We start from the raw sequence: 15,232 nt of genomic DNA on the forward strand, positions 1-15,232 counted from the left end.
GATACACCTGCAGAAACCAGGTATGCACAGATCGAAAAAAGAATTCCTTGCTTCAGTCTGGGCACTGAAAAAAATTGTCAATACCTGTGGGGGCTACAAACCATAAGGTGGGTCACTGACCACAAGCCTTTAGTGCCATTAATCAACAAGACCTGGATCAAGTGCCTGGTGTTGGCTTTGTGGTTAGGGTGGCTGGCTTAGGATCTTCGGGTCCTGAGTTTGAGCCCTGTTCACCGTTGAATTAACACCAGGTGTGGTTGACTCAGCCTGTCATCCTTCCGAGGTCGGCAAAATGAGTACCAGTGTACTGGTATCGGGGCACAGCATCAGCGGCATAGTAACACCCCAACAAAATGATAGCTACCTGGCACACATACTGCCATATGCAAGAACAGCTACATGAAGGATGAATTCATCTTTGTATAGAGTACTACTCTCTCATCTTGGGAGTTTCTACCTCCACATAGTTAATGGACAGAATTGAATCCAAAGTAATCTGACTCATCGACTCTCCCAGTCTTCCTTCAAAACTCGATCCGCTCAAATTCCACCGCAAAGTTAACTGTGTTGCTCTTTTCTAGAGGTATTACTGCGGTTTCTGCTCCTGAGAACTTGCTACTTGTTTACCTCCACCATTAGCAAGACCACAAAATATTTGACAAGCCACCACATCGCATGATCATTCAATTCAACCCAACTGTGATTTGTTTCCCCTTCACTGCCAAACTCTGGAACTCTTTACCTTCTCATGTCTTTCCAAACACTTATGACCTTCCCTTTTTGAAAAAGCAGATTTCTTTTTTTAACTTCCTCAAAAACACTTATACCATTCTCTCTGTCTTCATTTTTCTATCTGTGCAGTTCTTTTATTTAAGACCTGGACTCGATGAGGACGATGTCGTCCGTGCCTGGAGCCTTTACCATATAAAACAAAATTGATGGAATTGCATGAATTTTTTGAATCCTCACATGTTCTCCGCTGTAAATGTTGATTTCAGTCATGATTTGAATCGTTGAAAAGTTCAGTTTCAACTCGAGATTTTGTTGTGCGATATCATCTGGTGATGAGGCTGGCAAGATGGCTTCCAGATATGCACACTTGCTCGAAGCTGTCTAGCCTGGGCTCGAATCCCGGCCCAGCTATAAATTGTCATCCTGGTGTTTCAAAGGCAGGCTGAAAGCCTGGTGTTGACCTAATGGTTAAGGTGGCTGACCATGACATTCCCAAACAATGCACCACAGCTTGATCTCTCCGACATCCTCCCCAGAATGTAGTCCATACAAGTGCTCAAAATTGTAGCGGCCAGTACACACCCCTGACAAACTCCAGTAACAACTGGAAATAATTCGGAGATGGGATCAGCACATCTCACAGCACTCGGAACCAGAGTATAGTTCAGACATCAGATTGCTCAGTTTTGGTGGCACCCCACAAAGACCAAGAATCCTCCAGAGGGCATCCTGATTCACTGCATCGAACGCTTTGCAGAGATCAACATAAGCTGCAAGCAGCCCCTGCCTGAACTCTCATCTGCATTCGGTGAGGGCCCGAAGAGCAAGGATACGGTCAATCGTTGACTTCTTTGGTGTAAAGCCTGACTGCTCTGGGCGTTGATGCTCAAACAGATGGTGGCGAACCCGATCAAGAATTATCCGAGCAAAGACCTTGCCCGGCACTGAGAGCAGCGTCACCCCTTGGTAGTTGCTGCAGTCTTGGCGATCACCCTTCCCTTTCCAGTGAGGGACAACGAGGCCCCTCTTACAGTCAGTTGGGATGATGCCTGTGTTTCAGGCAGAGCACAGAACTGCCTGCAATGACACAAGTACAGCATTTCCACCAGCCTTGAGAAGTTCAGCATGGATGCGACAGATCCCAGGAGCATGACCCCATTTAAATCTGTTCACTGCAGTCTGTGTTTCCACAAACGATGGTGGACCACAGTTGATTGGAGGGTCAGCAATAAGGATTGTAACACCCCTGACATCCAACTCGACAGCTGGTGGGTCAGCCTGGTACAGCTGCTCAAAGTAACCGGCCCAGCGGGCCTTTACTTCAGACTCCTCAGTCAAGAGCCCACCACCCTCTGCTCTAACTGCTGTACACCGAGGGATGGGCTTGGAGGAATGCAATGCGTGAATTCCCCTGTAAGCGGGATGAGAATCACTTGACCACAGGTGATGCTCTACCACTTCACGGATTCCTCGCATATTGGCCTCCTTGTCCACACTCAGTGCACGTACAGATTTATGCCTCAACTCCCTAAACAGCTTTGCTTTGTCATTAAGCCTGGCCCTGCGACTCTGGTCTATTGAGAGACAAAATTATTCTTCGCCCGATGGTGAGTTCCAAGACATCCACCGGCAACATCAAGGATGGTTGTCTTGAAGGTACTGCACAACTCTTCAGGATTTCTAAAAGCACCCAGACCTCCCAAATCTCCACTCAACCTGTTTGCAAACTCCTCAGCTACCCTCTCATCCTTGTGCTTGCCAACATCCAGCCTAGGCTGGGATGGTACCATTCTCCCGGATTTAAGCTGAAACTTCAGAGTTGCTACAACAAGCCTGTGGTCGGTATTGAGGAACTTCGTACTCCGGTTTACTCTGCAGTTCTGGATCATCCTCCAGGGACCACCAATGAGCACATGGTCAATCTCATTTTGCACACAATCAGCATTGGAATACCAGGTCCAGCAATGAGCGTGTGGGTGCTGAAACCATGAACCAACCACCTTAAATCCACAACTTGTTGCAAAGTCAAATAATTAAGTACTGTTATTCTGGTTCACAGTTCCAGATCATTGGGGACCAACACACATCTCATAACCTTCCCTCTCATTGCCAGTTGATGGAATGAAATCCCCCAAGACTCAAAGTGCATCTCTCCTGGGGCACTGATCAACCACAGACTCGAGCGTGGCATAGAATGCGTCCTTCACGGTAAGATCACTCGCTTCAGGCGGAGCATAAACAGAGACCAGGGAAATGACACCCAAGGAGTGACGAATCCTTCATCTCGTAATGCGCTCTTTGACCGGTGTTAGCTCAATTATCATTGGAGTCAGCTTATTGGACACAGCTACAGCAACTGTTTGGGAATTGTAACCATCAGAGCGACCATACCAATAGTCGGTGTAACCACCCACCATGATCTCACCGCTATCCGGTCTCCGAACCTCAGAGAGTGCTGCAATAATAATGTTCAAACGCTGGAGCTCAGATAACAGAGACAAGTGATCATCCTCTTTTAGGGATAGGACATTACAGTCGGCGACACCTCAGCACCACGCCGCCACACACCACCCCGATCTGACCTAGGGAGTTTACCCCATGCTTTTCCTCCTATCATCAAGGAGTGGGGGTCCCGAAGGCTTTGCCCAAATGCCGTCATCCAGTGAGCTGCTCTGTGAAGGGCTGTTCAGTTTTCTTTGCATTTGTGGGTTTTGCTGAATGAAGGGTTTTACGGTAGCCGGAGTGTAAATCCTGCCACCACCTCCTTAAGAAAAGTAACCAAACTGCAAGAGGACTTCCACAGACACAGTTGGGCACGAGATAAGGATGGCCGTTGGCTCACAAGGAGCTCGTCCACCCTTTGATAGGTTTTGGTTTTAATCCTGCTGGGTGTCCATATCCAAACACCCTCCTCACCAGGAAACCTGGTTGGGGTTGACGGTTTAGTCGCCGACAATGAAACATGAAACAGGTTGGGACAGGTTTACATGGTACCTGGAGCGAGTCACAGATCTAATCTGGCCTGACCTGACCTGACCTGACAATAATTCGTTGGTGGACATTAAAATATCCCATGGTGTCTTTCGTGAAGAGTCAGCAAGCTATCGCCGGCACCCTGAACAAATTCCAAATTCTTGGAATATTTTTCCCTTCCACCCCTGTTCAAAGTGGTCCACAAAAACAACTGCAGAACTGTCCAATTGCCAACAAGTCATTTCAGATTCAGCAACTATCCAGATACAATATATGCAAAATTTGAGTCGTTCCTCGATCGTGGTCACAAAAATCGATTTCCAGATATCTTTTGCCCACAGCCGATTTAAGGCTTTTAATACTCAATCACAACAATATTTTCATTTTTCCTCTTCCTCTTGTTCTTCCTCCTTCCATGTCCTGTCCTGAAACGCCCTCGTGTGTCCAAACAGGGCGAAGCATTTACATCTTCTTGCAGTCCATAGAATTTTTTAAACATTCATTTCCAACACATTCCAACTGTCAATCTTCTTCCTCTTTTTCGTTTCACTATCCATGACTCTCATCCATACATTCCAACTGGAAATACCAAAGAGGGTCACCAGCCTTCTATTGGTTTGCATTGTCACATCTTCGTCTTTCCGGATCTTTGTCAATCCTGACATTGCTGTTCTCTCCAATGCTAACTGTATATTAATTTGTCATCCACATTCTCCACTCACTTTAATCTTAGAATCCAGGAAGATGAAACTTTCCATTGTTTCCACATGATTGTCCCTTAATCCGAACACTCAGTTGGCAAGATTTTCGTCCTTTTTGAGGTTTAAAAATACGGACCGGCTTTTTCACTTTTCTTCTTCACTGTCTGCAGAAATTTCATCAAGTATTCTTTACTTTCTGCCAACAGAGTGTATCAACATTCTAAGGTATCGTCCGTTACCATACCTGAGATTGTTGGTGCATCTTTCTCCAATCCTGACTCCAGCCTGTGTGTCATCCAAGTTTGATTTTTGGTCAAAATTATTTTCACCATAAATTAATTCGTCAATAATCTTGGGGGGGGGGCTTGAGGTCTTGAGTCTGAGCCCCTTTACTTATTAAATAACACTCGGTGGGTTGACTCAGCCTGTCGTCCTTCCGAAGTCGGCAAAACGAGTACCAGCTTCTTGGTAACAGGGGCACTGCATCAGTGGCACAGTTGCGCTTCCAGAAAATGATGCAACCAGCAGCCACAGGCTGCATACAAAATAATAGTCAATTCTGCCAATGATAATTGCATAATGATAATAATAATGATGTTACTGATCTGGGGTTCGAGTTCGAACACGAGGGGAAGCACTCAGGTTCTTCCCGAATACCCGGTCCTGAGGCCGCCAGGCACAGATAACTCCGCGTGCCGGTGGGTTGCCAAGCAACCACGAACGCTGATTGGTACTGCCAATCTTGGCAGGGTTACACTACTTCCAGGGGAATTGACCGCACCAAGCGAGTTATGTGCCCTCTGTGTACTTTCGTTAACTTATCTTATCCGGTGCAGCCGAGCGGAGCTGTCAAGTACACACACCATCGAACAAGAGCCAATCGGTGGGGTAAAACTTCCTGACAACACTACATGTGTACCATGTTGGGCCAATGGAGGAAAAGGCAGGATGAACTGGGTACATTCACAATATAAATCATTTATTTTAGAAAACGAAGGCAAGGAAAGGCATGTGAACAATAAAGGGTTTTAATACACAGCAATATGTACAGTAGGGAAAGCAAGGGTTCGTGAGGTTCGGCCAAAGAAATACAATTATTTACAAAAGAAGATAGTGTGCAGAGCTAACCCGATACAAACTTCTATAATCTTATCATATGCAGATATTACAGGTGCCATCACACACACACACACACACACACACACACACACACACACACACACACACACACACACACACACACACACACACACACACACACACACACACACACACACACACACTAGAATAGCTTGAAAGATAAGAGAAAGTATGAGGTGTAAATGACCCCTATGGTACCTGGCGCAGCCGATGGACCAGTGTGAACCCAATCACTTCAGAGGGGTGTAGACGAACGAAAACTGAGGGTCTCTGTTGTGTGAGTGGGGAGGTGCAAATGGTGGGCAATGAAGTGCAGGTGGGGTTTAGAGAAGGAAAAATGAAAAGGTGCGTATCTGTAGGTTGCTCTTTTAACTCTTATGCGTCCACAGCAGACAAGACAAAAGATTAGAAAGACAGAACGTGTTAGAGGATAGCTTATAATGGCATGTGAGAATGTCTGTAAGTCTATTGTTCTGGTGTTCTGGTGTTTGTTCGTGATTGTTCTGGTGTTCTGCCTTTCTCCTCACCAAGCTTTCTGCCCCCGAGAAGAAGAAGACTGTGTGACCTCAGCTTCAGAAGACCATGGCAAGGAGACTGCAGTGAAAAGAAGACTCGAATCATCCCTTCGCAGCTATTTTATAGACACTAGGCGAAGGAGCCCAAATTCGGATCAAAACGATCTTTTGATCCCGGCCCAGCTATAAATTTTTACGAGGCGTAACCCAGCGTCCTCATTGGTGTGCAGCTGCTTTCCCAAGAAGTAGCCCCGCCACTGCGAGGGTCCGAAGCCGAAAATGGCCTCATTTGTCCCTGAACTCAGCCATGTGACGGAGCTCCCAGATTAACATGGGGGTGTCTGGTTTTTTTTTGGGATCGCTTTCCGGCCATGAACGTGTACTGGGCACCAAATGAAGGGTCACTGTTTAGCAGAGCACATTGTTTAGGAATGTGGACCCCAGCGCAAATTTGCTGTTTGTGAAATGGTGCACGGTTTGAACGGGGTTTTGGTGTCATATGCTAATGAGGCTGTTTGTTAATGTGTGGTCTGTGGAATCTGCATGTATGCATGAAGAGAGGTCATGTGTGCAGTGAAGTATATTAAAAAAGGGATGGCGAATGGAATTAAAGACCGAACTAAAAACCCTCGCAACGCATCTTGCCCCATGTACCCACCAGATAGGAGGGAAGGGCTAACTAGCAACTATATGTTGTATGCATATGCCTAAGGGGAGTGCTGGCTTCGTCGAACCACAACTACATTAACACTGGGGCTGGCAGGATGGCTTCACACTATACACACTCATCTCCAAGCTCTGTACGCCATCCCTTAGATGGACATTAAACTCATCTGCCGGCATTAGTTGGTGTACATCATGGATCACAGGGTGCCCCTCATGAAGAGTAGGCAAGCTATTGCTGACACCTTAGCCAAATTCGAAATTTCTGCCCTAACCTGAGTCGAACGTCAGGCTTGGCCAAATGGTTCGTGAAAGACTTGGACCAAACTTCCCCCGGCCAACCCCATAAAAACCTGTGAATAATAATTGTGTGAGTTAAAGAATAATAAAAATAATAACTATCAGTCCCCTGTGGAAATTCCATGTCAAGTAAAATGGGACTTCAAGTCTTCAACTTCCCCATCGCAACCCCCTCACCAACCCAAAGTTCTCAACCTCCCTCTCATAACCCTAAGGTGCCAATCCAATCCCCACTCCAAGCCTTCAAACCCTCAAGATATGTGGAATAAATATGGGACAATAAATGACCCAAAACCAATTATCGTATGTTCTTCCTGATGCATCTGTACACATTGCTAAACGTAAATTATGTCCTCTGACAAAGAACTTTTATAATGACATGGGTTTAAGCCCTGCTTGAGAGAATGCCACATATTTATTTGGGCAGTGTATAAGATAACAGACCGCTGCCTTGATCGCTGAGGCCTATCATTACAAGGCCTGTGATGCCTATCGGCTCACAATCCCTTTTAATTGCCGCTTTGGTGGTTATACGATGAAGGGAAAACTTGTAGGGAGGGCATGGCGATTGTGAACATGAAAGCTCCGAAGATGTCCTTGACTTTGCACAGCAGGAAGCACCAACATGATGACCGTATGATTTTTTTTAACCCCCACCAAGGAGAAATTGTGGGTGGAATCAGGTGAACTGCCCCATCAATGGAGGAGCTGAATGTTGCAGGCAGAGAGTGGAGTGAGGAGCGACGGGGAGTGGAAGCGGAAGGGTGGAGTTCTCTGCAAGAGCAAACAAGTTGGGGATTGAACTGAACTGTAGTATATATATATATATATATATATATATATATATATATATATATATATATATATATATATATATATATATATATATATATATCTTCTTCTTCTTTCGGCTGCTCCCGTTAGGGGTCGCCACAGCGGATCATCCGTATGATCCGCATAGTGATTTGGCACATGTTTTACGCCGGATGCCCTTCCTGACGCAACCCTGGTCGCCTCTAACGACACAGGGATATGGTACACCTATTTTAACCGGGGTATACACCGGCCCAGTATACTGGTACTCATTTCGCCGACCTCGGAAGGATGACAGGCTGAGTCAACCCCCTGGTGTATTAATTCAGTGGCCTAACGGGGCTTGAACTCAGGACCTTTTGGATCCCAAGCCGCTGCCCTAACCACTGCGCCAACACCAGGCATATATATATATATATATATATATATATATATATATATATATATATATATATATATATATATATATATATATATATATATATATATATATATATATATATATATATATATATATATATATATATATATATATATATATATATATATATTATAATATAATGTTCTAGGGTATATACAAAGAGTTTATTTCAGGTGAGTGATAACTTTTCCAACTACATAATTAAACAATACTTCGATTAACTTTGTTCATAATCAATAAAATATGTGGGAAAACTATGGAATCCAATATATATTAATAACGTTTTGGTTTTAAGGAATTTCTAATTTATGAAGTGAAGTGTATTTGATGTAAGTCAGTTAATGCAGCTCCTGTATTTTGCTCCATCCATTTTCTGTTTTATCCTGACAAGTGCCCCAGTCCCTGCTGATGAGAGACATCCCTGTAACATGATGCTGCCACCACCATGCTTCTGGCTTCACAGTAGGGAAGGTGTTCTTTGAATGATGTGCTGTGTTGGCCTTGTGCCTAACGTAACGTTTTACATTTCGGCCAAAAAGTTTAATCTTCGTTTCGTCAGACCACAAAACCTTTTGCCACATGGAATCAGAATCTCTCGAGTGATTTTTTTGCCTACCTCAAACAGGACTCAATGTGGGCTTTTTTGAGTAATGGCGTCCTTCTTGCCACCCTACCGTACAGGCCAGACTTGTGGAGTGCTTGGGATATTGTTGTCACGTGCACACAGTGACCAGTCTTTGCCATAAAGGTATGTAGCTCTTTCAAAGTTGCCGTTGGCCTCTCTGATCGGTCTGCTCCTTGCTTGGTCATCCAGTTTGGAGGGATGGCCTGATCTAGGCAGTGGCTTAGTGGTACCATATGCCTTACACTTCTTAACGATTGTCTTGACTGTGCTCCAAGGGATATTCAAGACCTTTGAAATATTTTATACCCATCCCCTGATCTGTGCCTTTCCACAACTTTATCTTGGGGGTCTTTTTAAAGCTCCGTGGGTCCCATGGTTGAGCCTTTGTTGTGAAATTCACTACCAGGCAAAGGAAACCCAGAGGAACAGTTGATTTAATTCTGAAATAATCAGAATCACTACAATTTAACACAGGTGGAGGCCAATTAACTTCGTGTGTGATTTTGAAGGTGATTGGTTACGCCTGACCTAATTTACAATTGCTATTATAAGGGGGGCTGGACACTCATCCAACTAAGATATTCTAGTTTTGTATTTTTAATTAATTTTATGAAATTTGTAGACTTTTTTTTCACTTGGAAGTTGTGGATTACGATGTGGAAAATGTCCGATTTACTTGCAGGCTATAAGGCAACAAAAGGTGAAAATTTTGAAAGAGGGTGTTGACTTTCTATTGGTATTGTACTTGGGGCTGGGGGGAGCGTTGATGGTTGGAATTGCTGACTCTCCCTTGCAGTCAAGAAGAGACCATGAAACTGCAAGCCAACCAGGCCTGAACCAAATTCCTGCATTTCTCTTTTGACATTTACCTTATTTTTACTGCTTTCTAACTTGTTACGAGCAAATACCACCCGTCGCTTCACTTCACTTCACTTACAAGAGGGGGGGGAGTGGGAGGTGAGAGAAAGAAGGAGGAAGAGGGGAGGAGGGGAGAGAAAGGAGGGGAGCAAAAGAGGGAGGAAGAGAGAGGGGAGGGAGAGTGAAGAGATGGGGGAAGGGAAGGCAGACGTGTGTGGTGGAACGTTAATTACAATTCATACTGTCTCGTCAAAATGATTCTGCATAGAATAACAGTGAAGATGGAAACAAAATGATATCTGAAATCCATTTTGTACCGGTCATACTCTAAATATTGTTTGGAGACAAACACCACGTGTCCAGAGACAAACACCGCGTGTCCAGAGACAAACACCGCCTGGACGTGTCCAGAGACAAACACCACCTGGATGTGTCCAGAGACAAACACTGCCTGGACATAACTCCTGTCTGGATAAGGAGAGAGAAGAGAGAGGAGAGAGGAGAGAGGAGAGAGGAGAGAGATATGAGAATGGTGCTATACTGACTGTATTGGGAGGGGGTAGAGCAAGGATGGGACAAAGATAGATAGAGAGAGTGGTGAGGGTAGGGGAGTCAGCAGAGGGAATCAAGGGAGGTGCAAAGTGCTGCTCCCTTTACATGGGATGGTTTCTCTGTATGCAACCTTAACATGGGGACTGAAAATTCGTTTCTCGGCTTCTATTAGATGAAATTGGCTGCATATTTCATAAGTAAATTATTTTTACATCGAGGTAATATGTTCCAAATTTCAGCAATGTCCATTTTGGCATTCTTGAGTTTTTAACAAAAAAACCTCGAAATTTACATTGGTGTCTGTCAGTCTGTCTGTCCGTCTGTCCGTCTGTCCACTCGAAATGTATTGGTGCTCATTTCTCAAAAGCTATTCATTGAAACGAGCTGAAACTTGGAATATACATCGGACAATACGTCTAATTAATGGTTGTCAATAAAAGTTCCACCTAAGTGCCATAGTTTTTTTCTTTTTTGTTAGTTTTTTCTCATTAGCTATTAGCTTGAGTACTGTTATTGTGCGGTACAAGTATGCATCGGTGGTGTTGTTAGAAGCAGAGGCTCCTGCAGCAATCAAGGGAAGAATGAAGTACCCCTCCTTTTATATGGATACAACTTCAACATGAGGACTGAAAATTCCTTCCGGGGGGTGAGGGGGTGTCCCCCAAGATAGGTATTTGCCTTCTTCTCCAAAACCACACACATTTTTGATGAAACTTCACCACAACCTTTATCACCCATGATATTCAGGGGTGCAAATTAATGGCCGCCCGGTCGCCAATGGTGCCTAACTTTTGTGCTGGGCGGGTACACAATACTGCCTTACCTGCCCAGCTGGCGAATCACCGGTGATTCCTGTTATTTTGTACAATTTGTACTAGCTTCTCTACTCGTTTTCTCAACGAGAACTACTGTTTTTGTCCGCAAAAAATCCGTAGAAATCACAGGTAATTCTGCAGCGGCCATTTTGTCTGTTTTCATCTCGTTCCAAATCACGCGAGATTGCGCGAGATTGCGCGAGATTTGACGGTTTGGCGCAGTCTGGGCGCATTTTCTCATGCCCAGGTTGCAGTGTTGAGCACGAAAGCGATAATCCGATAACAGATAATTATCGAAGTTAACTTTTTTAATCGGAAGTTAACTTCCATTTATCGTTATTGGACCAGTTAACTTCCGATAACTCGATTTTTTTAGTCCCATAATGTCCGTAAATTTTTTGTCCGATAACATTTTAATCGTTTTCGGGTCGCATTTCACCGAACTAATTATCAATGAGGAGAAAAATGTACATGATTATAGATTACTTGTTTTACAAGATAATGCTGAATCAGGCCGCCGCGTGAAGAAAAATGGAAGAAGAGGAGGAAGAAGAAGAAGAAGGAGGAGGAGGAGAAGAAGAAGAAGCAGAAGAGGAAGAAAAAGAAGCCTTGCAATGGCGACTTCCTCAGCCATGCGGCTGCTCGGCTCTGCAGGTACTGGGTTCGGTCAAGGTTGGGAAACGTACAGATCGGTTAATTCAAACACAAGGACGGTCTAACCTTTGGCAGAGCGACGGACAATCGGACATGAGTGTTGAAGCGTGGAGATACCGTCGCGCCATGTTTGTAACTGTTCTCGGTGTGTTTGTAAGGTCGAGCCTCTCATTTTTGAATTAACGGTGCCTTCCTGTTTGTGTGCGCAGCGTTCCGCGGACCTATTCCCGTTGCTCTTTCGGTAAGAAATGGACATTGATTTCTTTGTTGGATTCACATTGTGTCCTTGACCCGTCCCGTTAACCTCCCAGTGCATGTTGGACTCCGTCCGGTTAACCGTGCTGTGTGTGACGACTCATAGACTCTAAAAAGACGCAAAATGCTTATTTTATTCTTAGGCTTAGCATAAATAAGCTTTTTCTATGGGTTTGAAGGTTTTTTCCTTGTTTTTTGAATCCTTGTTAAAAAGTAGTTATCGTTATCGGATTATCGTTAACTTCCGATAACTTTGTATTATAATTACCGGATTATCGCTATCGGACTTAAAAATTGGGGTTATCGGATTGTCGTTATCGAAGGTAACTTTTTGGTTATCGGTGCCCAACACTATGCCCAGGTTGGTTAAATGAGTGAGTTTCATGGTTGAGGTTAGGTGAATGAGTGAGTTTGATCAGGCTTTTGGGTTAATGAGTGAGTTTGATGGGTGAGGTTGGGTGGATGAGTGAGTTTATATGTGATGTTGTGTGGACGAGTAATACCCCCACCATTGTCCATCACCCAAACCCCCCCTCTACCTCATCGTCCATCACCCACAACCCCCCCCCCCATCGTCCATCAGCCACAACCACCCCCACAACCACCCCATCACCCACAAAAATCCCCCCCAGCACTACTCACAACCCCCCTGCCCCCCATCACCCACACAAAAAGGTCCCCCCATCACCCACAACCTCCTCCTCCCTGCATCATCCCCCCACCCCCACCCCACTTATCAAACTCACTCATCCATCCATCCAACTCACTCATCCACCCAACCTCCTCCATCAAACTCACTCCTTCTGCAAACCTCCTCCATTAAACTCACTCATCCAACCAACCTCACTCATCAAATTCACTCATCCAACCAACCTCACTCATCAAATTCACTCATCAACCCAACCTCACTCATCAAACTCACTCATCCAACCAACCTCATCCATCAAACTCACTCATCCAACCAATCTCACTCATCAAACTCACTCATCCAACCAACCTCACTCATCAAACTCACTCATTCTGCAAACCTCCTCCATCAAATTCACTCATCCAACCAACCTCACTCATCAAATTCACTCATCCAACCAACCTCACTCATCAAATTCACTCATCCAACCAACCTCACTCATCAAACTCACTCATCCAACCAACCTCATCCATCAAACTCACTCATCCAACCAATCTCACTCATCAAACTCACTCATCCAACCAACCTCACTCATCAAACTCACTCATCCAACCAACCTCACTCATCAAACTCACTCATGTGAGTATATTAAAAGTGTTTGATATCAAATTTGTGACTTGTCTTTATTTTATCGGGCCGGTAGAAATTCTGCTGGGCCGGTAACTTTTTTTAGTCACTGGCCCTGCTGGCCGGTGGATAAAAATGTTAATTTGCACCCCTGATATTCTTGGGGAAAATGCCAGGAGCACAGAAAGGCCCCTTCATAAGGTATGTGCCATGTGGCAAACTATAGAAAAGAAGGGACAATCCATGGCTTGTGGAAAATGCCAGACGATAGAAAATGAGGAACATTCAAAAAAATCTCATGTGCATGCTGTACTACCCTTGTGGTCTTAGGAGGAACCAAGTAATGCTCTAGAAAAGTTCATGTGAGTCGAAAAATGTTTAATACTTTGGAAATTTCGCCTTTTCTTGTGTATACAGTACACAGGATGTTTCAAAAAGATTGATACAATTTTGACTTCCTGCCATTTCTTTGTGTTTTTGACCGATACCGTTTTCCTTTTCAGGGTTTGGTGGTGTTATCATGGTGTTTGTTCCTGGGATTTCTTGCTCCAGAGCTCAATTATGCCATTGACAGTGAAGCAGAAGACAAAAGTGGTGGCCCTGTGGTATGAGACTAAAGACTAAATATCACTCCGTTCTGCCCCCTTTGTTTCCCCCCTCACCTCCAGCACCACCGAGCCTTTTCTCCTCCTCATCCGGCCCCCTCCCATAGCTATTCTGCAATCCCCCACACTCTTTCAACAACTCTCCTTACCTCCCCCGCTTCTCCCTTGTCCTACCCTCCCTGCCCCTCCCATCCCCTGCACCCAAAACCTCCTCCCCTCCCTTTCATTAACAGATTGGACCTCAAATATCCGGGGCCTTCGCGCAAACCTTACAGATCTTTTCATACAGGTTGCTACTGACAAACCAGACATAATCTGCCGAACAGAAACTCCCACCCCCCCCAAGACGTGTCTGACTCCCAAGTATCTCTCCCTGGTTACTCCCTCCTCCGGTATGACAGATATGAGCCTCGTCCTGGTGGAGGAGTTGCTCTCTTCATCAAAGACTCGATTCCTCACTCTCCATGCACTGCCCTCACTCCCCCACACCCCCAGGAATACCTTTGGCTACGGCTTCCCCTCCACTCCCACCTCATGTATATATGTTTACTGTACCGTCCACCTCGCAGTGATGACTCCATCTCCACCTCACTCTGAAAACATAGACCAACTTCTATCTTCTCATCCAAACTCTCTCCTCCTCAAATATGGTGACTTCAGTTGTCATCATGCCAGTTGGCTAAGTGTGTGTACCTCTCTCCCCTGTCATGGCACTTCAGCAAAAGCTTTCTGCGACTCATTGGGACTGACTCAATCGGTCAACTTCCCAACCCGGATCTCAAGGAATGGTACTCTGTCTCTTCTGGATCTGATTTTGACCAATCTCCGTGAAAATATCTGCTGCTCTTCCTCTGCTCCAATCGGTTCTTCTGACCATGTGCTTGTCAAAGTAAACATCTCTCTGGCTATTATCAGAGAGCCACCTCAGTGCTGTCGAGTCTGGCATTTCACTCAAGCCCACTGGCAGGGTCTCCAAGCAGCCATCAAACTGTGAGACTGGTCTCTGATCGTGACTTTCTCCAACATCAACTCATCCTGGAATTTCTTTCAAAGAAACTTGCTCTCCCTCATTCACAGATTTATCCCCTCTCATCTTGAGTTGTCCTTCCTTTCCTCCTGCCCATAGATCACTGAAGCTTGTGGCAAGGCAGTTGTCCTGAAACAACTTGCCTTTACCTCATGGAAAGGAAACCCAACTGAGAGTAAGCTCGGGACAAGTGTGTATCTACCGTCAGGAGAGCCAGAAAACAACATCTTTGTAGTCTCAAGTCTGAACTCTCAAACCTCTCTCCCTCCTCCAAATCCTGGTGGCATCTAATGAAATCTGTTTCTGGTGTATGTTCCCCCTCCATCCC

At 45.0% G+C, this 15,232-nt stretch overlaps 1 long non-coding RNA gene across 1 annotated transcript in view; it reads left to right on the forward strand.

Annotated features, from left to right (window-relative positions):
* LOC147018260 (uncharacterized) overlaps positions 1-15,232 on the forward strand; it is a 55,642-nt gene that overhangs the window by 21,868 nt on the left and 18,542 nt on the right. The window contains exons 2-3 of the long non-coding RNA XR_015062323.1: positions 8,940-9,006; positions 13,776-13,877. This is a non-coding gene — a long non-coding RNA (uncharacterized LOC147018260). The remainder of the gene's footprint in view (positions 1-8,939; positions 9,007-13,775; positions 13,878-15,232) is intronic.

The sequence above is a fragment of the Eptatretus burgeri genome, chromosome 10, assembly GCF_056783735.1.
Source record: "Eptatretus burgeri isolate ZD-2024b chromosome 10, Ebu_testis_v1, whole genome shotgun sequence".
Taxonomy (NCBI): domain Eukaryota; kingdom Metazoa; phylum Chordata; class Myxini; order Myxiniformes; family Myxinidae; genus Eptatretus; species Eptatretus burgeri.